General features: G+C 41.9%; 1 protein-coding gene and 1 pseudogene across 4 annotated transcripts in view; one reads left to right on the top strand and one right to left on the bottom strand.

Annotated features, from left to right (window-relative positions):
* Positions 1-24,447, bottom strand: part of LOC308468843 (putative G-protein coupled receptor 34) — a 217,741-nt gene that overhangs the window by 79,869 nt on the left and 113,425 nt on the right. The window lies entirely within an intron of this gene.
* LOC308468805 (DNA-binding protein inhibitor ID-3-A pseudogene) lies at positions 13,635-14,102 on the top strand (annotated as a pseudogene). The gene is made up of 2 exons: positions 13,635-13,757; positions 13,823-14,102. The product of its transcript is annotated as a DNA-binding protein inhibitor ID-3-A pseudogene (transcript).

A 24,447-nucleotide genomic window follows, 5' to 3' on the forward strand; every position in this document is an offset into this window, starting at 1 on the left:
TCTCTCTCGCACGCGCTCTTTCTTTTTTGTATAAATGGTATATTTTCGCTCTTTTCGTGATGACAAAGCTGTACTGGGTTTTACAATTTGGTTTCGGGGGTGGGGGTGGGGTGGGGGAGGAATCAATCAAACAAACAAAAGCAGCACTTAACTATGTATTTGAGCATGTCAACAGAGTGTGATGTTCTTTGTAAATATCACCTAGAGGATGAAACACTCTCGCGTGGCGAAAAGTTTTCGTTTGGTTTGATTTGTTGTTTTTCCTTTTGAGAACAAAAAAACAAAACACGTTCCAAGTCTTGGTGCCTTGTTGTGAAGCCCTGCTGGAGTCATGCAACTCTGCGATTGGATGCTTTGCATCTAGTCTTAAGGTGAAAAAAGGGAAAGTGGGGGGGAAAGGGACTCTGAGGCTCGAAAACACAGAGAGAGAGAGAGAGAGAGAGAGAGAGAGAGAGAGAGAGAGGAAAAAGGGAAAAGGAGCCGGGAGACAGAATGTAAGCAAAAAAGCAAAACAAAGCAAAACAAAACCCCGAACTTCTCAAAAAGTCTATTTTTGTTACAAAAGTGTAAAATTTATAAATATATTCAGCAGTTGGAATGTTGTAGTTACCTACTGAGTAGGCGGCAATTTTTTGTATGTTATGAACATGCGGTTCATTATTTTTGTGGTTTTACTTTTGACTTTGTACTTGTGTTTGTTTAAACAAAGGTGACTGTTTGGCTTATAAACACATTAAACACTGGCAAATGTCCTTTTCAACACTTTTCTGCACAAAAATTGATTCCCTTGCAAACATGCAATCAGGTGGTATAGCCACACAGTTCACACCCTTCCTCTCAGGCAGGAATGCCTCCTTCAGGAGGTACAATGACACCATTTGCAGCCACTGGAATCAGCCAGCAAGTGATCCACAAGAGCCAGATTCTGGACTAGAAGAATCCCAAGCACATTCTACTCACAGCTGGGAATTCCAAAACCCCTCGACACAAGTGTCCTTTCTCCTTTTCTGCACCCAGATTCAATCCCTTGCCAACACCTTACCAGAAGATGCAGCCACACAACTCAGACCTTATATAAACCATGGATAAAATATAAATATCTCCTAGAACCTACAACCCCTTGGTGCATTTCACCCATCGAAGCCTTTGGCGTTAAGAAGAAAAACATGAAGGGAAATTGGGCAACATATAAAATGCCGGGCTCTTGCTATGGGGCCGCAAATGACTGTCACCAGCAGCTGCGGGAAGCCCAGGGCCCTGTTAGCAGTGAGGGACATGCGGCAAATGTGAATGGCCACGCCTGGCAGGTGAGGCGAAGATGGAGGAGAGGGAAGGGAAAACATTTGATTTTATCTATTTGCATACTGCAGGGCATAATAACAGGTTTTGAAACAAAAACTTTTAACAAAGAAGACGGAACCAGAATGATTGGCAACTAGAGCAAAATCTTTAGTTTTTTCATCACATCTTAAGCCAGCCTATGAGACAAAACAATAAATTTAGTGTAGAGCACAGACAGCCAAGTGGAACGTATGGCAGATGTGGATGAACACTTCTAGGTTACACTGAGGAATTTGACCGCAAAGAGCCAAGGAAATGGGACTGGCTAGCGAGGCAAAATGGAGGGGAAATTGGAATGTTAATACACCCCCCCCCCCCATTTGGGACAAACTGGTGGAGGCGATAGCGATGGGGCAGCTACAAGAATTCTTGGGGGAAAGGAGTTTGCAAAACAAGTAAGAAAACAGTTCAAAGTAAAATATTTAGGACCAGCAAAAAACTATCTTGGTCAAGAGATCCAGTGATGGAAGATTTTTGTTAAGTGAAAGAAAGACAATCATTGAAAGCAACAACATGCACAAATGGCTATAAATTTTGGAATTGTGTTGTATGATGCTTGAATATTTTTGAATATGTTTATAATACTGTATTGTTTCTGTTCAAATGATAGGGGGTGTTAGGAATACATTCTTTAAGAAACAGATAAAAGTTCCTGGAAGCTTTAAAAAGGGTTCCAGAATTTTCTTTAGTGCCTAGGAGTGGCACTCTAGGATTGATTGGTGTCCATTGGAGGTGAAAATAAAGGGAGGAAGTTGCAGGCTGCAATATCCGTAGAAGGACAGCACACTCACACCCAACACACACAAACACAAACCCAACACACAAAAACTCTCAGCACACACGCTGACAACAAGGTTGGAAGTAAGACAATGTGTGCAGCTGATACTGTGAGTTTTGCTGTGTCAGGATTGTTAATTCCTGGACTGAGATTATACTGTGCTGGATATATAAAGAAGGAATTTAAATTTGCAGGGTCGCATTTAACTTGCCTTAAAAGTTGGAGAGAGAAATCTAGTATTTGCACTTAGCAAAGAAAGAAAAGATAAGAAATGGGGGGTGGGGGAAAGAGCAAACCCTAGCGAGGGAAAATTGTGAATGTCCTGCAACTTTGTATAACAATAGCTTAAAAACGAATAAGTGGTTTATTAATAAAGAAAGGAAAAAAGAAAACTTTTTCTTTACCTTCTGGTAGGAAACTATTCTTATATTCTCTGTGTAAAAAGTCTCTGCATTATATTGTAATTTGATTTTTTTGTAATTAAGACAAGAACCTCATGCACTCTCCCAAAAAAGAACAAGAAAGAATTTAAAGAGCTTCTTCCTGCTGCTCTCATTCACCTCGTTGAGTGTTGTGAGTGTGGTGGCTTGCATTGCCTTGGTTCACCTATCCGTGACCATCCAGTAGAGGGTGGGACAAGCCATTCCTTGGACCTCCGCCAGGATGCAGGAGGAGTCCCCCCACCACCAGTGCTCTTCCAGTAGGGGAGAGTAGTGGATCCAGGTGCGCGTGAGTGGCAGGGGCTCCTGAGACCTCTAGTCGTCTTTCAAATGTTGAAACAGAGCTTTATCAAATATGAATGCTGGTCTCTATGATCCCTATCGATAGTTGTTATGATTTCTTCATTCAGTGGGTACACACAATAGAGAATCAACCAGGCTGGCAAGCAAAGGGCAGTATTGATCTGTCTCTCTCGAGGTTGCTTGCTTGCTTCTCCCGCCTTAAGGAAGGAAATCTTGCCCTTCTGCAAATCCCTGCTGGTTTCTCCTCCTTCATGGCCATGAAAGGAATCAGCCCCGTCAGATTATTCAGGATCTGCTAGGAAGCAAACTGTGTGCTGCCTCTCTGATCAGAGCCTCACCATCACCCAGGGAACGAACAACAGAACAAAGGCCCTTGGCCAGTGACTCCTGCCAACCAATATGCACATTATACCTTGCGGCACAAAGGTAGCCATTGCATGGAAACACCTTCACGTTGCTCTTTGTGGCTTACATTTTGTGTGTGTCACTTGTAAGTGCTCCAGCCTTCACACTTGGTCAATTTTGTACTGCCCTTACAAATGTTGCTTTCTAGTGCTTTTTTGGTAATAGAAATCATGGGCTAACTTGGTTTCATCAAGGGACAATAATATTAGCCGTTTAGAAAGTGCAAAAAGAAAGTGTTTGCAACTGTGATTGTAGTAGTCACCTTGTAAAATATAAACATTGAAAGTTTTGGCACAGTTTCTGTATGCACATCAGCTATATTTATAAATAAATCATCATCATCATCATCATCATCTTTATACCCCACCCATTTAGCTGGCTTTCCCAAGGGACTCTGGGGGGCTTACAGCACATCTAAAAACATCCAGCATTAAAGATCTCCTGATACACGGCTCAGGAGATAGAGAGTGAGAAGGAAGAGAAAGCAGGAAGGGTAACCATGTCAGACCACTAACTCCTCGAAATACAAATGTCTTCCGGATAGATTGCCCATAAACTCCACCCCTTGGTCCAACACGGTTACCTCTTCCATGCTTAGCTAATCTGTTCCTCCTTCCCTCTCTGAGGAAAAAAACCTATACCTTTTCCCCATACAAATGTTTAACTTTAACATATAAAATACACACTAATATAAGCAACATCAAAATACCAAAAACCAGTATTATCACAGGGTGCCAAGCCAATTTTAAAATGTTGGTCGTGGTAGGGCTCTATCCTGATAAGATGTCCCACCAAAGGTGTGTGGTTCAATCCTGAATATCCTGAGTGACTCTTCTTAGCTTGGCTTGTTTTGCTACGGCAATATTAGTACTTTGCATTATGACACATTCCAAGTTTTTCCACAATCTTCATGTACTTTCTCATTCCTTTTCTCCAAGCAGACTGAATCCCTCGCAAACACCCCATCGGATACCTGCAGCCACACAACTAAAACCCTGCCAGCACTGAACTTTTCAGTTGCTTCAACCACTCCACATTTGCTGAGGGTGCATTTGCATTCCTCTCAGCCAGGAATGCCTCCTTCAGGAGGTACAATGAAACCATTTGCAGCCACTGGAATCAGCCAGTGATCCACAAGAGCCAATTCTGGACTTGAAGAATCCCAAGCACATTTATCTGGATTTTTCATTCTCTCTGCAAGAGGAGAGAAGTGAATGGCAGTGCTACATCTGGCGCAGTCATTAGGGAGGTGCATTCAGGGATTAAACAACAAAAAAGAGGAAGGGATCCTAACAGACAGAAAGGGTGCTCTGCTTGGAAAGGAGCAAAGAGCTCGCTGCTCCGTCTTGTCCTGCTTCTGCTGCTGGTTTTGGATTTCCTGGAGAAATATCAAACACTCTTATATACAACCCTTTATCCCCCTACTTCTCTCCCCCCCCCCACCTTCCCTTCAGAAATGCAGTGGCAAAGGTCTAAATTAAAACCCCGGGATGAAGCACAAACCTCAACCCCTCAGGCCATGTGTCGTTAACTAAGTTTCAGAGTCAGTGGAAATATTTGCTACTTCAATGGTACTATTTTCCTAATATAGAATTACAGGGTTTTGCACAGTTTCTGGGCTTTTCTACACCAAGATTGATTTATTCCTCCTTTATTATATTTATTCCTCTCACCATAACAGGTTTCCAAACAAATTAACAACTTTTAAGCAAGAGGAAGCAACCAGAATGATTGGCAACTCTAACTAGAGCAAACTAGAGCAAAATCCTCAGTTTTTTAAACCACATCTTAAGCCAGCCTATGGGACCAAACAATTAATTTGGCTCAGGGCACAGGCAGCCAAGTGGGACATACGACAGATGTAGATGAACACATCTAGGTCACATGGAGAAACGTGAACGCACAGTGCCAAGGAAATGGGACTGGCCAGCGAGGCAAAGATGGAGGAGAAATTGGAATGTTACCCCCCCACACACAATTCTGGGGCAAACTGGTGGAGACGATAGCAGTGGGGAAGCTACAAATATTATTGGAAAACACAGATAATTAAATGCATTCCTATGTAGGTTGAATCCTGGCTCAATCCACCCAATATTGAGGGGGCCAACATCCCCCGTTGGGTTGTTGTCATGGGGAAGCAAATGACAGCCACCATCAGCTGCAAGACACACACCATAGGTAGCCGAGCGGGACATGTGAGAGATATGGAAGGCCTGAGAATATATTATGATGTGTCATGCTTTAGTTGGATCAGAGACTGGATTAAGTTAGATAATAATGACATTTTAGACTTGGAGGGATGGAACAACAGATACGATTGGCATGCCTATCTAATTTACAACAAAGCGGTGGTACATAAAGAATTTCTTAGTCATGTAACTAGAAATTCATTATATAAGGTCTGGGTGAGACATAGAAGGCTGTTAGAACCGAAAACGCCATGGTGGGTCTCACCGTTAGAAGTAATATCGGTTAAAAAGAAAAATACGATCAGAAGAATGGTGACATACCAGGTGCTCCTAAAAGAGGAACAGGGCCAATTAAAACTAAGACCATACGAAGAGGTGACCCAATACTGCACCACATGCTTGCAATATCACCAAATTGCCCAAATATTCAATCAGGATAAAGAAATAGGATTTGAAAAAGAAGAATGAAATTACAAAAAGTATTATTACAAAACTCAAAAAAGAATATATCCAAAATGCATAATTTATTATTAGATTTGGACTTAAAGGATGAAGAAGTAAAACAAGTTATGACTAAATGGGCATGTGATATAGGATACGTAATTCGGCTGGACCAATGGGAGATATTATGGAAATGTGATATTAAATTTACGGCATGTTATACAGAGAAAAGTTCATGAAAATGGTGTACCAATGGTACTTAACTCCGGTAAAATTGGCTAAATTTTACAAATTAAAATCAAATAGCTGCTGGAGATGCAAAAAAGAAATAGGCACAATGTTTCACATGTGGTGGGAATGCCGACCTATTAAACAATTCTGGAATGAAATTTATGAAGAAATGAAAGATATGTTTAAAATATCTTTCAGTTTAAGACTGGAGGCATTCCTTTTAGGTATAATCACAAAAGATATTCCCGACAATCAAAGGAAAGTATTCCTTTATGCAATGACAGCTGCCAGGATGCTTATAGCAAAAAAATGGAAAGGGAGAAAAATTCCATCAATGAAAGAATGGCAAATCAAATTTTTTGAATATATAAATCTGGCAAGACACAGGGCATTCATAAGGGAACAATCAGACCAGAAATTATTAAAAAAACGGGGATGTGCTAAAGAGTATATGAAAAAACGCTGTTCTGGAATAAGCATATCGGTATGTAATGAATGATGCTTTACAGGGTTAAAGAAAAAGAAAAATGGTGTTAAAAAGTACTAATATGGAAGTAATCTACATTAGACACAACAATACAGTAAGAGTAAAAATTTTGTGGTCTTAGAACAAAGGAAGGAAGTCAATATGTGTATATGTATGTATTGATTAGACTAGAATGATGATATGGTTTTATTTGTAGATGTATGCTTTTTTGTCTTGTTTTTTACTTTGGTTTTCTTTCTTTTTTGTATGTTTTGTTTTTCTTTCCTGTTTATACAATATTATTTTGGATTTAATATTTGTAATTTTTGTTACAAAAGCATAGGTCTCTCATGAAACTGCTTGTTGAGATTCCAGTTCTTCAACGGTTAATGCTATTGTGCCTTAATTGTAATGCTATTTAAAGATATATTTATTTTGAAAGTTGTACTATGCTGCACTCTAAAGAAAACAACTTTAAATGTGAAACTGTAAAATTATGTATTCATCTCATGGTATAAGTTATTTAGTAGGTTTAGCTACAGTATACAAAATATTAACCTAATCAACTAAAATGCTGACATGGGTTTATTTAAATTCTGTTAGTACTCTTTTTATAAGGGTACTTTCAATACTTTTTTTTAAGGTTTTGATCTTAAAAATGCTAGTTTATACAATGATTTTGCACTGAAAATAAAATAATGTTTTTTAAAAAATAAAAATAAAAAAAGAATTATGGGAAAACACAGATAATAAAATGCATTCCCATCTGGGTTGAATCCTGGCCATGGGGGTTCAATCCATTCAATATTGAGGTGGCCCACATCCCCTGTTGGCAAATCACAGCCACCATCAGCTGCAAGAGACACACGTCATAGGTAGCCGAGCGGGACATGCGACAGATGTGGAAGGACACATCTCGGTCACATCGAGAGATATAACTTCACAGAGAAGTGGGACTGGCAAGGTAAATGGCCCGCTAGTCGTGGATGAGGTAGAGGAATGGGAAACATTCAATGTATCCAACTGTAGATCATTTGCATGCTGCAGGGCTTCATACAATGTTTCTAAACAAGCAAACAAAAAATAAATAAAAAGTTTTGTTCATGGTAACATTAGCATTGTATACAGAAACAATGGGTCTCTTTCATATCTTGAAGTATTGGTTTATTTAAGGTAGTTGTACCTTGAGCTTGTTTGGAGGTTCTAGAAGGGGAGCGCAGCTATCGTATACCCTTGACCGAAGAAGGGTACACTCCTTCTATCTGGGATGGTCGTCCTCTTCCACCGAGCGCGCAGCTTCGGGAGGGACGCACATGGAGCCGTGAGGGAGGAAGGGGACACCGCCTAGCCAGCCAGATCAGCCAAATCAACCCTGGCGATCAATGGGGTGACAGATGTCGCCGCCAGATCGCCCTCACATCTTTCCCTCGACTCCCCCTCCGCGTTGGCGAGGCAGTGGGAAGGACGGAGCTCGGTGCCACCGCCGCAGCCAGCAGCCCTAGCTGTGGCAGCAGCAGCAGCAGCTGCTCGGTCGTGGGAGTTTCATTCAGTGCATGGAGGGAGCCCCGCGAGCAACAGCTTAGCGGGCTGCGCTGCTCCCGCGCCCCCTCAGCGGTTCGTCGCTTCGTCTCCCCTTTCCGCGGGAGCTGAGACTTCCACGTCCTTCACTGAGAAGAAAGAGCAGGATTAATACAGGATTGTTTCTGGTGGTCTTCGAGGGCGGGGGGGAAAGGAAGAAAAAAACACCATGCTATTTAATGAGCTGTGAAATGAAGCGCTGCTGCTGCTGCTGCTGCTGCTGCTGCTGCTGCTAACCTCCCAATTCCTAGATTCATATGCTATTCATTGTGCTTAATATACATGTTTCTGCACTGTGCATTTAGAAGATCCCAGAAAGGAATTCAAAATGGCTGCCGGGGAAAGACCACCAAACATGCCTACAGAAACACTACAGACAGGTAGCATGGTGAAACCTGTCAGCCCCGCCATCACTTTCACTTCAGCCGTTCCACTCCGCATTCTAAACAAAGGTAGTTGTACTTTCCCTCTCCTTTCCTTCTGAAAAGCTCAAAGCAGCTAACAAAAAATCAAACCATGATTTAGCAATTGAGAATATTTGTTAGGAAAGCAGCAGCAGAGATAACCTCCCCTCCTCCTCTTATCTTTATTTATTTGCTTCCATTTAAAGGGAGGAAGAGAAGCATGCATGTGTGAAAAGTAATGTTGTCCAATTAAATTTGATATTGTGTCACACCAGGCCCACAGATTTTTCAAGAAAAATTCAATGGTGCATAGCGGGCTATCAGCCCGTGTGTAGTAAAGATTCTGCAGTTTGATTGCCCCCCAATGGCAGAAAATGCAGAGTGCTCTGCGTCAGAGCTGGCCCACACCACCTTGCAGGCGTGTCTTAAACTTTAATACCATGGGGCTCCAACCATTTGTGAAACATGACCAAGTAAGGCATCTTTCCAACTGCAGCAGCCCCATTTCCTTTGTAAAAGATGGAAAAAACACAGTTCCATGGCAGAACAGGTAATGTGGTGTGAAAGAAACATCGGAAAAAATAACAGAAGCCTTGACAGAATAATCAGGAAAACCAAAGCAATGATCACCACATCTAAATACAGCCTAGAGCACAAAACAGAAGATGCAGCCACACAACTCAGGTCTTATATAAACCATGGATGAAATGTATAAATATCTCCTGGAACCTACAAGCCCTTGGTGCATTTCACCCATCGAAGCATTTGCCGTTAAGAAGAAAAACATGAAGGAAAATTGGGCAACATATAAAATGTTATTAGAGGGGGAAATTAATAAATTAAGAGGAAAGGGCTTTGACATCCATATATATTTGACAGGCTGGCTCCAATACTTCCAACTGAATGAAAGACAAGGAAAATAGGGTTTGCTGGAGAAATATCAAAACCTCAGAACACATAGAGACAGAGAAAGCTAAAAGATTCTGCAGTTTGATTGCACCCAAATGGCAGAACATTCAGAGTGCTCCTTGCAAGCATGTCTTAAACTTTAATACCATGGGGCTCCAACCATTTGTGCCATATGACCAAGTAAGGCATCTTTCCAACTGCAGCAGCCCCATTTCCTTTCTAAATGATGGAAAAAACACAGTTCCATGGAACAACAAGTTCTTTGTAAAAGATTTTGGGCTATTATCCTGCCCAACCCTGCTGTAGATCACCTCATGAATGCTTTCAGCCAAATATCTGAAGACATCTCCAAATAAAAGAAAAATCTATTCCTTTACACAACTGCAGCTGCCAGAATATTGATTGCAAAAAAACTGGAAGGGGGAGAAAATCCCATCACTATCAGAATGGCAAAACAAACTCGGCGAGTTTGCAGAAACGGCAAAATTGACGGCAATTATTAGAGGCCACTCAAATCAGAGAGTGGGATGGAGTGAAGGAATACATGAAAAAATATGGTCCCGGAATTCAAATATTAATAGAGAATGTCTAAAACATGCAGGGGTAAGCAAGAAAATAATAGAATCAATTGAATAATTATTAAATTGTAACAACACAAAAAGATGGAAGTAAAATATTGAGATCACACATGGGTGAAGGGGAGAGGGGGTATATGGGAACCTATAATATCATTTATAATATAATTTGTTAATTGTGTTGTATTTACATACAACAAATGGAAGGCTAGAGTATTTAGATATATTTTAATTTAGGTAATCTATGTAATAGGCTTATGTTAGAAAATGAATATGGATTTTGAATTTTATGTTTGTTAAAAAAATTTGGTTTTGAAAGAAAAAAGAAAAGAGAGGAAAAGAAACCATTTGCAGCTTCTAGAATCAGCCAGCAGGTGATCCACAAGAGCCAGATTCTGGACTTGATGAATTCCAAGCACATTTATCTGGATTTTTCATTCTCTCTGCAAGAGGATAGAAATGAAAGGCAGTGCTACATCTGGTGCAGTCATTAGGGAGGTGCATTCAGGGATTAATTCACAAAGAAGAGGAGGGGATCCTAACAGCCAGAAAGGGTGCTCTGCTTGGAAAGCAGCAAAGAGATGGCTGCTCCATCCATTCCTCCTCCTCCTTCTTCTTCTGCTGCTAATGAGGCCTGGAGCAAAGCAGGCCGAGTTCCTGGCTTCATCATCGGTGCCATTTGCAGAGGGGTGGTTTCCGCAGCCCCCCACCATCCCACCCCCCTTCCTCTATGCTAGGTAAATAGAATTACAGGATTTCCCACAGTTTCTGCTTTCCTCTTCATAGCTGCTGCTCAAGTACTATCTTTCCTTTTCAAATAAAAAATTGCAGATTTCTCCACAGTTTCTTTACATACATCAGCAATATCTATGCTTCAGCCCTCTTCTATTGCAAGATGGATTTCCTTCCAAACATGCCTTCAGGTGGTACAGCCACACAGCTCACACCCTGACCTTAATGAACTTTTCAGTTACTGCACACACTCCAAATTTACGGAGGATGCACCTGTGTTATTCGCAGCCAGGTATTCCCAAACCCCTCAACACAAGTGTCCCTTCTCCTTTTCTGCACCCCGATTCAATCCCTTGCCAACACCTTACCAGAAGATGCAGCTACACAAATCAGACCTTATATAAACCATGGATAAAATATAAATATCTCCTAGAACCTACAACCCCTTGGTGCATTTCACCCATCGAAGCGTTTGGCGTTAAGAAGAAAAACATGAAGGGAAATTGGGCAACATATAAAATGCTATTAGAGGGGGAAATTAATAAATTAAGAGGAAAGGACTTTGACATCCATATATATTTGACAGGCTGGCTCCAATACTTCCAACTGAATGAAAGACAAGGAAAATAGGGTTTGCTGGAGAAATATCAAGACTAAAAGTAAGTCTAATCCAGCCTAAAGGAAAATATCTATCTAAAATGTATATTCTGCACCACAATTCACACCCTGCCATCAAAGAACTTTTGTCTCACTTAAAACGCTCAACCTTTTCTGAGGATGAACACCTCTGAACACATAGGGACAGAGAAAGAGAAAACATTCTGCAGTTTGATTGCAACCAAATGGCAGAACATTCAGAGTGCTCCTTGCAGGCGTGTCTTAAACTTTAATACCATGGGGCTCCAATCATTTGTGCCATATAACCAAGTAAGTCATCTTTCCAACTGCAGCAGCCCCATTTCTTTTGTAAAAGATGGAAAAAAACACTTGTCCATGGCACAACAAGTAATGTCGTGTGAAAGAAACATGGGGGGGGTGGGGGTGGACAGAAGCCCTAACAGAATAATCAGGAAAACCAAAACAATAATCAACACTTCTAAATACAGCCTATGGCGCAAAACTATTCAATATATAATCTCCTCCACAATTCACACCCTGCCATCAAAGAACTTTTGTCTCACTTAAAGCACTCAACCCTTTCTGAGGATGCACACCTCAGAACACATAGGGACAGAGGAAGCTAAAAGGACAGGCCGCACAACAAGTCAGTGACTTCTGTCTTGCAGGTAGATTTTTCGGATGACCTAGACTTTTTGTCAAAGGAGTGGGGGAGAGGAAGAACCACTGGAATACCGAGATGAAGAGGAGGAGGAAGAAGAGGAGTACGACAAGATTGGTAACCACAGAATGCTTTCCAGTATTGAAGTTACAAGAGATGCATTCTGACAAAACAAAAAGCTTTGTACAAAAAACACACACACCAAAGTTTATAGTGCAGGTGCTCACCTTTGTTGGTGCCTTGTTCAATGGCCTGACACTGCTGCAACTGGCTCTGATTTCGCTCTTCACTATTCCCCTTCTTAATGAAAAGCACCAGGTTGAAATTGACCATTCTTGTGAACCCGAATCTTAGAAATGCACTGGCAAAAGTCCCAAGTTAAACCCAGGGGTGAAGCGCAAACCTCAACCCCTCAAATCAAGTTCTACAATCAGTGCAAATATTTGGTACTGCAGTTGTACTATTGATCTTTTTAAAATATAAAATTGCAGGTTTTCCCACAGTTTCTGTACATCAACTATATGTACGCTGCTCCCTCTTTCTACGCCAGGATTGTCTTACAAACACGCCATCAGGTGGTACAACCACGCAACTCAAACCCTGCTATTAAAGAACTCCTGTCAAGGAGTGGCCTGCAAGTATTTCACTGAACTGCCAGTGCCCACTTTTGGAACACTGGCCACCTCCGGGAAGTGTGCAATTCCAGAAAGGCCATCAACCCAGTGTGATCCAGCAGCAGCTCCTGTGCAGCCGTCTGCTGTCACTTGGATCAGAGACAAGACAACATACAAGAAAAATCTGGGGCAAACTGGTGGAGACGATAGTGGTGGGGAAGCTATGTAGAAAATCTTATTTTTTTATAAGCCCCCAATTTTTCCCCAGCATAACTAATTTTTATTTGTCTTTGGCTTTCTGTAAATTTAATTACCCCAAAGTGTATTTCTATATATATAGCAGGAGATCAAAACACTGGAAAGAAAATACAGTCTTGAAAAGACTAGTAAATTAATTGTGATGACTATGTTGGATTTCTATTTATTCTGTTGAGTCAGAGTACTATAATATCATTTATAATATAATCTGTTAATTGCGTTGTATTTAAAATTGAGTTTTAAAAGTAATAAGTCAATTAGTTTTGTGTGTTTTTTCAGAACACCCTTTTCTTGTTATAACCTGAAGAGTTTGAGAAGAAGAAGAAAGGCAGGATGCGCTGGACAACCCTGGGAGATTCGACAGCATGTTCTGTGTGCTGGGCCATGCAATATTCACCTCAGGAAGGTATTGGTGGGAGGTGGTGGTGGAAGAGGAGAAGGAGGAAAGGGAATGGGCCACCTGGGGAAGTTGAGGGGAGTCTTTGGGGGGGGGGAGAACTGGATTTTATTTCATCCTTTTCTCTTCTTATGTTTAAGATGATTATGCTGATTTTAACATTGTATGACTGTAAAACCCAATTAAAAAAATTAAAAAGGAAGAGGAGGAATAATACAGCTCAACTTTATGATCAGTGAAAATATTTGCTACTGCAAAAGGTAGCATTTCTGTTTTTAAAATATATACATGGCCATGAAAGGAATCAGTCCCGTCAGATCAGTCAGGATCTGCTAGGAAGCAAGCTGTGTGCTGCCTCTTTGATCAGAGCCTCACCATCACCCAGGGAACGAACAACAGAACGAAGCCCCTCGGCCAGTGACTCCTGCTGCACAGGCCTTCAATAAAATGCCATGAGTCTTGCCAAAACAAAAAAACCAGAGCCCGGCTCAGGAGGAGCCCAAGAACCTGCTTTACGACATGAATGACTGCTACTCCAAGCTGCGCAAGCTGTTGCAGAGGATCCCGCAAGGCACCAAAGTCAGACAAGTGGAAGTCTTGCAGCACGTCATCGACTATATCTATGACCTGCAGATTGTGTTAGAGGAAGAGGCGAAGAAGGGGCAAGATCCTCCCACAGCCGAGACTTCCCTACTTTCTTTAAAAGCTGCAGAACGGGCATCCAAACTTTGCTCAAAAGAGGAGAGGAAACTCTGCCGCTAACCTATCGGAACCACCCTCGTTATTGGGGCCAGGTACGGACCCCAAGAGCTCCTGCGATGCTTTTGAAAAGTTTTTTGCAGATAAAGTCTGATTGGAAGTGATCCGAAACATGAAGGAAGAAATGGCTCGCCATCTGCACAAGTACCAAGACCTGCTGAATGTAAAGATGGCTCTTGATATTGAGATTGCCACTTATAGAAAACTGCAGGAGGGAGAAGAGAGCAGAATCACAATGCCCATTCCGACTTTTGCATCCCTGAACCTGAGAGAAACAAACCTTGAGTCTATCCCAATAGACACTTCTTATCAAGACTGTTGAAACTAGAGATGGACAAGTTACAATGAAACTTCTAACCATGATGAACTGGAGTGAAGAAAAGAAGAGCACATCTTCCTTGTGCCAAAATGAACCCTTAGCAATTTAGAATATTTGTTAGGAAAGCAGCAGCAGAGATAACCTCCCCTCCTCCCCTTCTCTTTACTTATTTGCTTCCATTTTAAGGGGGAAGAGAAGCATGCATGTGTGAAAAGCAATGTTGTCCAATGAAATTTGATATTGTGTCATTCCAGGTCCACAGATTTTTGAAGAAAAATTCAATGGTGCATAGAGGGCTATCAGCCCGTGTGTAGTTCAGATTCTGCAGTTTGATTGCACCCAAATGGCAGAACTTTCAGAGTGCTGAGATTATACTGTGCTGGAGATATAAAGAAGGAATTTAAATTTGCAGTGTCGCATTTAACTTGCCTTAAAAGGTGGAGAGAGAAATCTAGTATTTGAACTTAGCAAGAAAAGAAAAGAAAAGAAAAGAAAAGGGGGGCGGGGAAAAAAGCAAACCCTAGCGAGGGAAAATTGTGAATGTCCTGCAACTTTGTATAACAATAGCTTAAAAACGAATAAGTGGTTTATTAATAAAGAAAGGAAAAAAGAATATTTTTTCTTTACCTTCTGGTAGGAAACCATTCTAATATTCTGTGTGTAAAAAGTATCTGTATTATATTGTAATTTGAATTTTGTGTAATTAAGACAACAACCTCGTGCACTCTGCAAAAACAAGACCAAGAAAGAATTTAAAGAGCTTCTTCCTGCTGCTCTCATTCACCGTGTTGAGTGTTGTGAGTGTGGTGGCTTGCATTGCCTTGGTCCGCTTCTCAGTGACCATCCGTAGAGGGTGGGACAAGCCATTCCTTGGACCTCCGCCAGGATGCAGGAGGAGTTCCCCCACCACCAGTGCTCTTCCAGTAGGGGAGAGTAGTGGATCCAGGTGCGCGTGAGTGGCAGGGGCTCTGAGACCTCTAGTCGACTTTCGAATGGACAATGTTGAAACAGAGCTTTATCGAATATGAATGCTGGTCTCTATGATCCCTATCGATAGTTGTTATGATTTCTTCATTCAGTGAGACTTGAAAATAAATATATTTTTCACATCCAAAAACACAAATAAAAAGAAAAACATTTATTTGAATTTTCATTCTGTCTGCAAAAGGAGAGAAGAAAGATGCAGTGCTTCATCAGGCACAGTCATTAGAGAGGTTCATTCAGGGATTAATTAACAAAAAAGAAGAGGGGATCCTAACAGCCAAAAAGGCTGCATCATACTACTGTTTGGCTTGTGTTTCGCAACCCTTTCGTGTGCCTGTCCCTCTCAGGAAAGCTTAGTACAAAAAAAAAGTTTATAGTGTGGGTGTTCACCTATGTTGATGCCTTGTTCAATGGCCTGACACTGCTGCAACTGCTTCTGATTTTGCTCTTCACTAGATTTTTCAGATGACCCAGACCTTTTCTCAAAGGGGGGGTGGGAGAGGAAGAACCGCTGGAATACTGAGATGAAGAGGAGGAGGAAGAAGAGGAGTACGACAAGATTGGAAAACAAAGAATGCTTTCCAGTATTGAAGTTACAAGAGATGCATTCTGACAAAACGAAAAGCTTAGTACCAAAAAAAAAAAAAAAAGGTTTATAGCGCAGGTGCTCACCTTTGTTGGTGCCTTGTTCAATGGCCTGAGACTTCTGCAACTGGCTCTGATTTCGCTCTTCACTATTCCCCTTCTTAATGAAAAGCACCAGGTAGAAATTGACCATTCTTGTGAACCAGAATCTCAGAAATGCACTGGCAAAAGTCCCAAGTTAAACCCAGAGGTAAAGCGCAAACCTCAACCCCTCAAGTCAAGTTCTATAGTCAGTGCAAATATTTGGTACTGCAATTGTACTACTGTTCTTTTTAAAATATAAAATTGCAGGTTTCCCCACAGTTTCTGTATGTACATCAGCTATATGTACGCTTCTCCCTCTATCTATGCAAGGATTATCTTACAAACACGCCATCAGGTGGTACAGCAACACAACTCAAACCCTGCTATTAAAGAACTCCTGTCAAGACACTTCTGAAGTGGCCTGCAAGTATTTCACTGAACTACCAGAGCCCACTTTTGGAACACTGGCCACCTCCGGGAAGTGTGCAATTCCAGAAAGGCCATCAACCCAGTGTGATCCAGCAGCAGCTCCTGTGCAGCCATCTGCTGTCACTTGGATCAGAGACAAGACAACATACAAGAAAAAGGTGTTTGCAACTGAGAACATTGGCTGGAACATGGTGGGTGGGTGTGGTTGTCTGTCTTCCCAGGCTCCTCATGCTCCCCATTTACTCCTCCTTGCCCTACAACTCTCATCATAACAGGTTTCCAAACAAATAAACAACTTTTAACCAAGAGGAAGGAACCAGAATGATTGGCAACTCAAACTACAGCAAAATCCTCAGTTTTTTAAACCACATCTTAAGCCAGCCTATGGGACCAGACAATAAATTTGGCTCAGGGTGCAGGTAGCCGAGTAGGACATACGACAGACGTAGATGAACACATCTAGGTCACACTGAGAAAACTTGACCACACAGTGATAAGGAAATGGGACTGGCCAGCGAGGCAAAGATGGAGGAGAAATTGGAATGTTAACCCCCCCAAAAAAATCTGAGGAAAACTGGTGGACACAATAGGGGTGGGGAAGCTACAAGAATTATGGGAAAACACAGATAATTAAATGCATTCCCATCTGGGTTGAATCCTGGCCATGGGGACTCAATCCCCCCAATATTGAGGGGTCCAACATCCCCCGTTGGGTTGTTGTTATGGGGAAGGAAATGACAGCCACCATCAGCTGCAAGAGACACACGCCATAGGGAGCCGAGCGGGACATGCGACAGATGTGGAAGGACACATCTCGGTCACATCGAGAGGTATAACTTCACAGAGAAGTGGAACTGGCAAGGTAAATGGCCCGCTAGTCGTAGATGAGGGAGAGGAATGGGAAACATTCAATGTATCCATCTGTAGATCATTTGCATGCTGCAGGGCTTCAAACAATGTTTCTAAACAAGGAAACAAAAAATAAATAAAAAGTTTTGTTCATGGTAACATTAGCATTGTATACAGAAACAATGGGTTCCTTTCATATCTTTATGTATTGGCTTATTTAAATATTTGTACTTTCCCTCTCCTTTCCTTCTGAAAAGTTCAAAGCAGCTAATAAAAATCAAACCATGATTTAGCAATTTAGAATATTTGTTAGGAAAGCAGCAGCAGAGATAACCTCCCCTCCTCCCTTTCTCTTTATTTTTTGCTTCCGTTTTAAGGGGGGAAAAGAAGCATGCATGTGTGAAAAGCAATGTTGTCCAATGAAATTTGATATTGTGTCACACCAGGCCCAAAGATTTTTCCAGAAAAATTCAATGGTGCATGACGGGCTATCAGCCCGTGTGTAGTTCAGATTCTGCAGTTTTATTGCACCCCAATGGCAGAACATTCAGAGTGCTCCTTGCAGGCGTGTCAAACTTTAATACCATGGGGCTCCAACCATTTGTGCCATATGACCAAGTAAGGCATCTTTTCAACTGCAGCAGCCCCATTTCCATTGTAAAAGATGGCGAGGAAACTGTTCCATGGCAGAACAGGTAATGTAGTGTGAAAGAAACAATGGAAAAAAATAACAGAAGCTCTAACAGAATAATCAGGAAAACCAAAGCAATAATCACCACATCTGAATAAAGTCTATGGCGCAAAACCATTAAAACCGGTACTGGGAAGAAATATATTTATGTTATAATTGATTATGTTTCTAGGTATTTGGGCAATTATCCTGCCCAACCCTGCTGTAGATCACCTCATGAAATCTTTTGGCCTAATATCTAATGACATCCCCAAAGACAAGAAAAATCTATTCCTTTACACAACAGCAGCTGCCAGAATATCCCATCACTATTAGAATGGCAAAACAAACTCGGCGAGTTTGTAGAAACGGCAAAATTGATGGCAATTATTAGAAGCCACTCAAATCAGAGAATAATTAGAAAGTGGGATAGAGTGAAAGAAAACATGAAAAAATATGGTCCTGGAATTGAAATATTAATATAGAATGTGTAAAACTTGCAGGGGTAAGCAAGAAAATAATAATAGAAGCAACTGAATAATTATTAAATTATAACAACACAACAAGATGGAAGAAGTAAAATATTGAAATCACACATTGGTGAAGGGGAATGGGGGGTATATGGGAACCTATAATATCATTTATAATATAATCCGTTAATTGTGTTGTATTAACATAGAGCAAAGGGAAGCCTAGAGCAACTAGATATATTTTAAATTAGGTAATCTATGTTATAGGCTTGTGTTAGAAAATGAGTATGGATTTTGAATTTGATGTTTGTAATATTTTTTGGTTTTGAAAGAAAAATTAGAAAAAGAAAAAGAAAGCATTTGCAGCCACTGGAATCAGCCAGCAAGTGATCCACAAGAGCCAGATTCTGGACTTGAAGAATCCCAAGCACATTTATCTTCATTTTTCATTCTGGCCAAAATTATGCCAATAACCTTAAACTAAATTTGCCATCAATTGTGTCTTTATTTGGGGAGGTCTTGGGGGTCTTAACACGCAAGGCACCGAAGTCAGCCATGGAAGTCTTGCAACACGTCATAGATTCCATAGGTCCTCTCCATTTGTACAGAAGATAGAAGGAGAGAGAAAAAAGACCTTGACTGGGGAAAGGATCAGATGTATTAACTCTGTGCATCCAGTAATGAAGAGACCACCATCATTCACTTCCAGATAACCTGTAGAACATGGGTCTGGCCAGTCAGTTTCAGATGCCTTGACTGGTCTTCCAGAAACAACTTTCTGCCCTCAATCTGTTATTCTCTTCCAACAGTCTGAAAACAAAATTTGCAGGCCTGGGAGGGGGGGGCAGTGAAAGCAAGCCCACTTTTTAATAACTATCATATTGCTGTATTAAACAATAAGAAACTTTGTGGACTGATGTGTCGCTTCCTCAGAAAAAAGGGCAACAAAAACAACAACAACTTTGCATATATGCAGCTTGTGTGTATATTTTGGATTATAGTTTTTTAACAACATTTTTGGGGGGTGAAGTGGGGGGTATATGGGAACCTATAATATCATTTATAATATAAACTGTTAACTGCATTGTATTTAAAATTGGGTTTTAGAAGTAATGTGTGTTTTTTTCTTTAGTATTGTAATGTATATTTTGTGTGTGTGTGTGTGTGTGTTATATGTTATGTTTGTGATAAACGTTGAAAATTAATTTTAAAAATTGGGGGGGGGAGAGAAGAAGTTAACCCATCAGGTGGGGAGAGCCGATTATGAGGGACATGGGGAACCCTTGCACCGTTTCTGCAGGGCTTGCGCGGCCCCCATCTGCATTGTCTGCAAGAGGTCGAAAGAGCACATGAACTGATTAATCTGGACCAGGCTTCACAGTGGTTGAAGCAAATAGTCCAGTTTCTGGTGCAAGAGAGACGAGTGATTATGGAATTGAAACTGGCTGAAGAAGAAAGAGCCAGGCATATCCGGCGGAGGTAGAGGAGGAGAAGAACGAGATCATGGGCGCTTTTGAGCAGATGCGCAACTTCCTGCAGGAACTGCAGCGCTTTTGGCTGCCCGAGCTGGAGGATCTGGAGAAGGAGATGAAGAAGAAAAAGGAAATAAATATTGTCAATCTCTCGGAGGATATCGCCGGTCTCAGTGTGAAACGCACAGAAATGGAGAAGAATTGCCAACAGGCCACTACTGAGTTCCTGAAGGGCATCGGGACTACGGTGACCAGGTTTCAGGAGTTGAAAAGAAGGCGGACACTGCTGGGAACTCTCCAGGCATCGAAGAGAGACTCATAATTTACACTCAGAAAAATTCATTTCTGAAGGATACCATGGAGAAATGCAAAGGGCTACCGATGCAGGCACTGAAGAAAATGAATATCACTCTGGAGCTGGGAACAGAACACCCTTTTCTTGTTATAACCTGAAGAGTTTGAGAAGAAGAAGAAAGGCAGGATGCGCTGGACAACCCTGGGAGATTCGACAGCATGCTCTATGTGCTGGGCCATGCAAAATTCACCTCAGGAAGATATTGGTGGGAGGTGGTGGTGGAAGAGAAGGAGGAGGAGGAAAGGGAATGGGCCACCTGGGCCGTAGGGGTTGCAAAAGAGTCTGTGAGGTGCAAAGGTTTTGTCAGCATGCTTGCTTCTGAGGGGATCTGGGCCATTGGGAAGGCAAAGGATGAGTCAGCCTCATCTGATCCCTTCTGGGCTTCAACCCACCCTGAGTGGATCCCTTTGAGATTGAGTTATGAGCCCAGGAAGATCTGGGTGTCCCTAGACTATGATGAGGGTCGTGTGGAATTCTATGATGCCCACACTAATGGTTTGATTTTCAATTTCCGACAAGCCTCATTCTCTGGGGAGAAGGTCCAGCCCTTTTTCCATGTTTGGTGGGGAGTTGGTCTGAAGTGTTGAGTCCTGAGGATGATCCTCACTGCTCCCAGCTCTTCCACCCCCACCCCAGATTGAGAGGAGGTGGTAGCGTAGCATTTTCTCCACAGTGTTATGAGTTTGTGGGTGCCAGACATCCTAAGGAAGGAAATTTTAAGGAAGGAAATTTTGCCCTTCTGCAAATCCCTGCTGGTTTCTCCTCCTTCATGGCCATGAAAGGAATCAGTCCCGTCAGATCAGTCAGGAGCTGCTAGGAGCTGCTAGGAAGCAAGCTGCGTGCTGCCTCTCTGATCAGAGCCTCACCATCACCCAGGGAACGAACAACAGAACGAAGCCCCTCGGCCAGTGACTCCTGCTGCCGCACAATAAAATGCGACAAGTCTTGCCAAAACAAAAAACAAAAAAACCAGAGCCCGGCTCAGGAGGAGCCCAAGAACCTCCTTTACAACATGAATGACTGCTACTCCAATCTGCGCGAGCTGGTGCCGAGGATCCCGCAAGGCAGCAAAGTCAGCCAAGTGGAAATCTTGCAGCACGTCATCGACTATATCTTTGACCTGCAGATCGTGCTAGAGGAACAGGCGAAGAAGGGGCAAGATCCGCCGCAGCCGAGACTTCCCTACTCTCTTTAAAAGCTGCAGAGCGGGCATCCGAACTTTGCTCAAAAGAGGAGAGGAATCTCTGCCACTAACCTCTTAAAACAGACTGCAAGTGTGGAATCCTGGCACTTGGTTCTCTCCAGTGAGACAGGAGATAGAAGAAGAGAGAAAAAATAAAGACCTGAACAGGGGAAAGGATTAGATGTTTTAACCCCGTGCATCCAGTAATGAAGACACCACCATCTTTCTCTTCCAGATAAACTGTAGAACATGGGTCTGGCCAGCCAGTTGCTGATGCCTTGACTGGTCTTCCAGAAACAACTTTCTGCCCTCAATCTGTTATTCTCTTCCAACGGCCTGAAAACAAAATTTGCAGGCCGGGGAGGGGGGGCGTTGAAAGCAAGCCCAGTTTTCAATAACTATCGTATGGATGTATTAAACAAGAAGAAACTTTGCAGAAGAAGAAATTTTGTGGCGTTTGTGTGTCACTGGGCGGATTATTATTATTATTGTTAAAGCTCTGAACACTCAGATTCTTCATGATAGTTTACTGGTCAGGAGATTTCTTACTGAAATCACACACTTCCAACAATGCAGCAACTTGTGACGAATGTGGACTGATCTGTCATTTGCTCAAAAAAAAGGGCAACAAAAAAACCCCAACAACTTTGCATATATGCAGCTTGTATGTATATTTTGGATTATAGTTTTTTAACATAATTTTTTTGGGGTGAAGGGGACTTTCAAGAACATGAAAACTGAGGTGTCTTAGGGCTGTTTTGCCTCATGGTTTTTGTTGCTCAACTCTAATGGAGAGAACACACATGTATCCTTTTTTGGCAGGAAGGTTGATTTCTTCATCCATAAATTCTACTTCCTTTGGTGTGTGTGTTTTTTAAAAAAACTTTTCATAAAAGCTTTTGCATAATAAATCTTAAGCTGCTGTTTCTTTAAAAAAACCAAATACATACACACACACACAAACACATATGTACATTGCAATTTCTGCTGCAGTTTCTCAACATACATCAGCAGAGTTTATGCTTCAAGAGGAGAAAAGTGAACGGCAGTGCTTCATCAGCCACATTTGCCTCTGCGGCAGTAACACTGTCAACTTGAATGTGCTGGACATCTGTGGTTTTCTGCCTCCCCCCCACCCTCTTTTACTCCCACTTTCCTCCTCCATGTGATAAAACTTTCCTCTTCATTGCTTCTGCTATAGTACTATCTTTCCTTTTGAAATAAAAAATTGCAGGTTTCTCCACAGTTTCTGTACATACATCAGCAATATGTATGCTTCAGCCTTTCCTACACCAAAATGGGTTCCATTCCAGATATGCATTCAGGTGGTACAGCCACACAGTTCACCCCCTGCCTTTAATGAACTTTTCAGTTACTGCACACACTCCAAATTTACGGAGGATGCACCTGTGTTATTCACAGCCAGGTATTCCCAAACCCCTCAACACAAGTGTCCCTTCTCCTTTTCTGCACCCCGATTCAATCCCTTGCCAACACCTTACCAGAAGATGCAGCCACACAACTCAGACCTTATATTAATCATGGATAAAATATAAATATCTCCTGGAACCTACAACACCTTGGTGCATTTCACCCATTGAAGCCTTTGCCGTTAAGAAGAAAAACATGAAGGGAAATTGTGCAACATATAAAATGTTATTAGAGGGGGAAATTAATAAATTAAGAGGAAATGACTTTGACATCCATAGATATTTGAAAGGCTGGCTCCAATACTTCCAACTGAATGAAAGACAAGGAAAATAGGGTTTGCTGGAGAAATATAAAAACTAAAGGGAACTCTAATCCTGCATAAAGGAAAATATCTATCTAAAATGTATAATCTCCTCCACAATTCACACCCTGCCATTATAGAACTTTTGTCTCACTTAAAACGCTCAACCTTTTCAGAGGATGAACACCTCTGAACACATAGGGACAGAGGAAGCTAAAAGATTCTGCAGTTTGATTGCCCCCAATGGCAGAACATTCAGAGTGCTCCTTGCAGGCGTATCTTAAACTTTAATACCATGGGGCTCCAGCCATTTATGCCAACTAACCAAGTAAGGCATCTTTCCAACTGCAGCAGCCCCGTTTCTTTTGAATTTTTTGGTTTTGAAATAAAAATTAAAAAAAGATAAAGAAACCATTTGCAGCCTCTGGAATCAGCCAGCAAGTGATCCACAAGAGCCAGATTCTGGACTTGAAGAATCCCAAGCACATCTATCTGGCTTTTTCATTCTCTCTGCAAGAGGAAAGAAGTGAAAGGCACTGCTACATCTGGCGCAGTCATTAGGGAGGTGCATTCAGGGATTAATTAACAAAAAAGAGGAGGGGATCCTAACAGCCAGAAAGGGTGCTCTGCTTGGAAAGCAGCAAAGAGCTGCCTGCTCCGTCCCTTCCTCCTCCTTCTTCTTCTTCTTCTTCTGCTGCTGCTGCTAATGGAGGCCTGGAACAAGGCGGGCTGAGCTCTCGGCTTCGTCATAGCTGCCATGGCGCCACATTCACCCCGTCCTCCCTGCCCTGCTGGTCCACGTGGCCATTTGCAGAGGGTTTCCGCAGCCCCCCACCATCCCACCCCCTTCCTCTATACTATGTAAATAGAATTACAGGATTTCCCACAGTTTCTGCTTTCCTTTTCATAGCTGCTGCTCAAGTACTATCTTTCCTTTTCAAATAAAAAAATAGCAGGTTTCTCCACAGTTTCTTTACATACATCAGCAGTATCTATGCTTCAGCCCTCTTCTATTGCAAGATGGATTCCTTTCGAAACTTGTCATCAGGTGGTACAGCCACACAGCTCACCCCCTGCCCTTAAGGAACTTTTCAGTTACTGCACACACTCCAAATTTGTGGAGGATGCACCTGTGTTACTCGCAGCCAGGTATTCCCAAACCCCTCAACCCAAGTGTCCCTTCTCCTTTTCTGCACCCCGATTCAATCCCTTGCCA

The sequence above is a fragment of the Podarcis pityusensis genome, assembly GCF_964106645.2.
Source record: "Podarcis pityusensis genome assembly, chromosome: Z".
Taxonomy (NCBI): Eukaryota; Metazoa; Chordata; class Lepidosauria; order Squamata; family Lacertidae; genus Podarcis; species Podarcis pityusensis.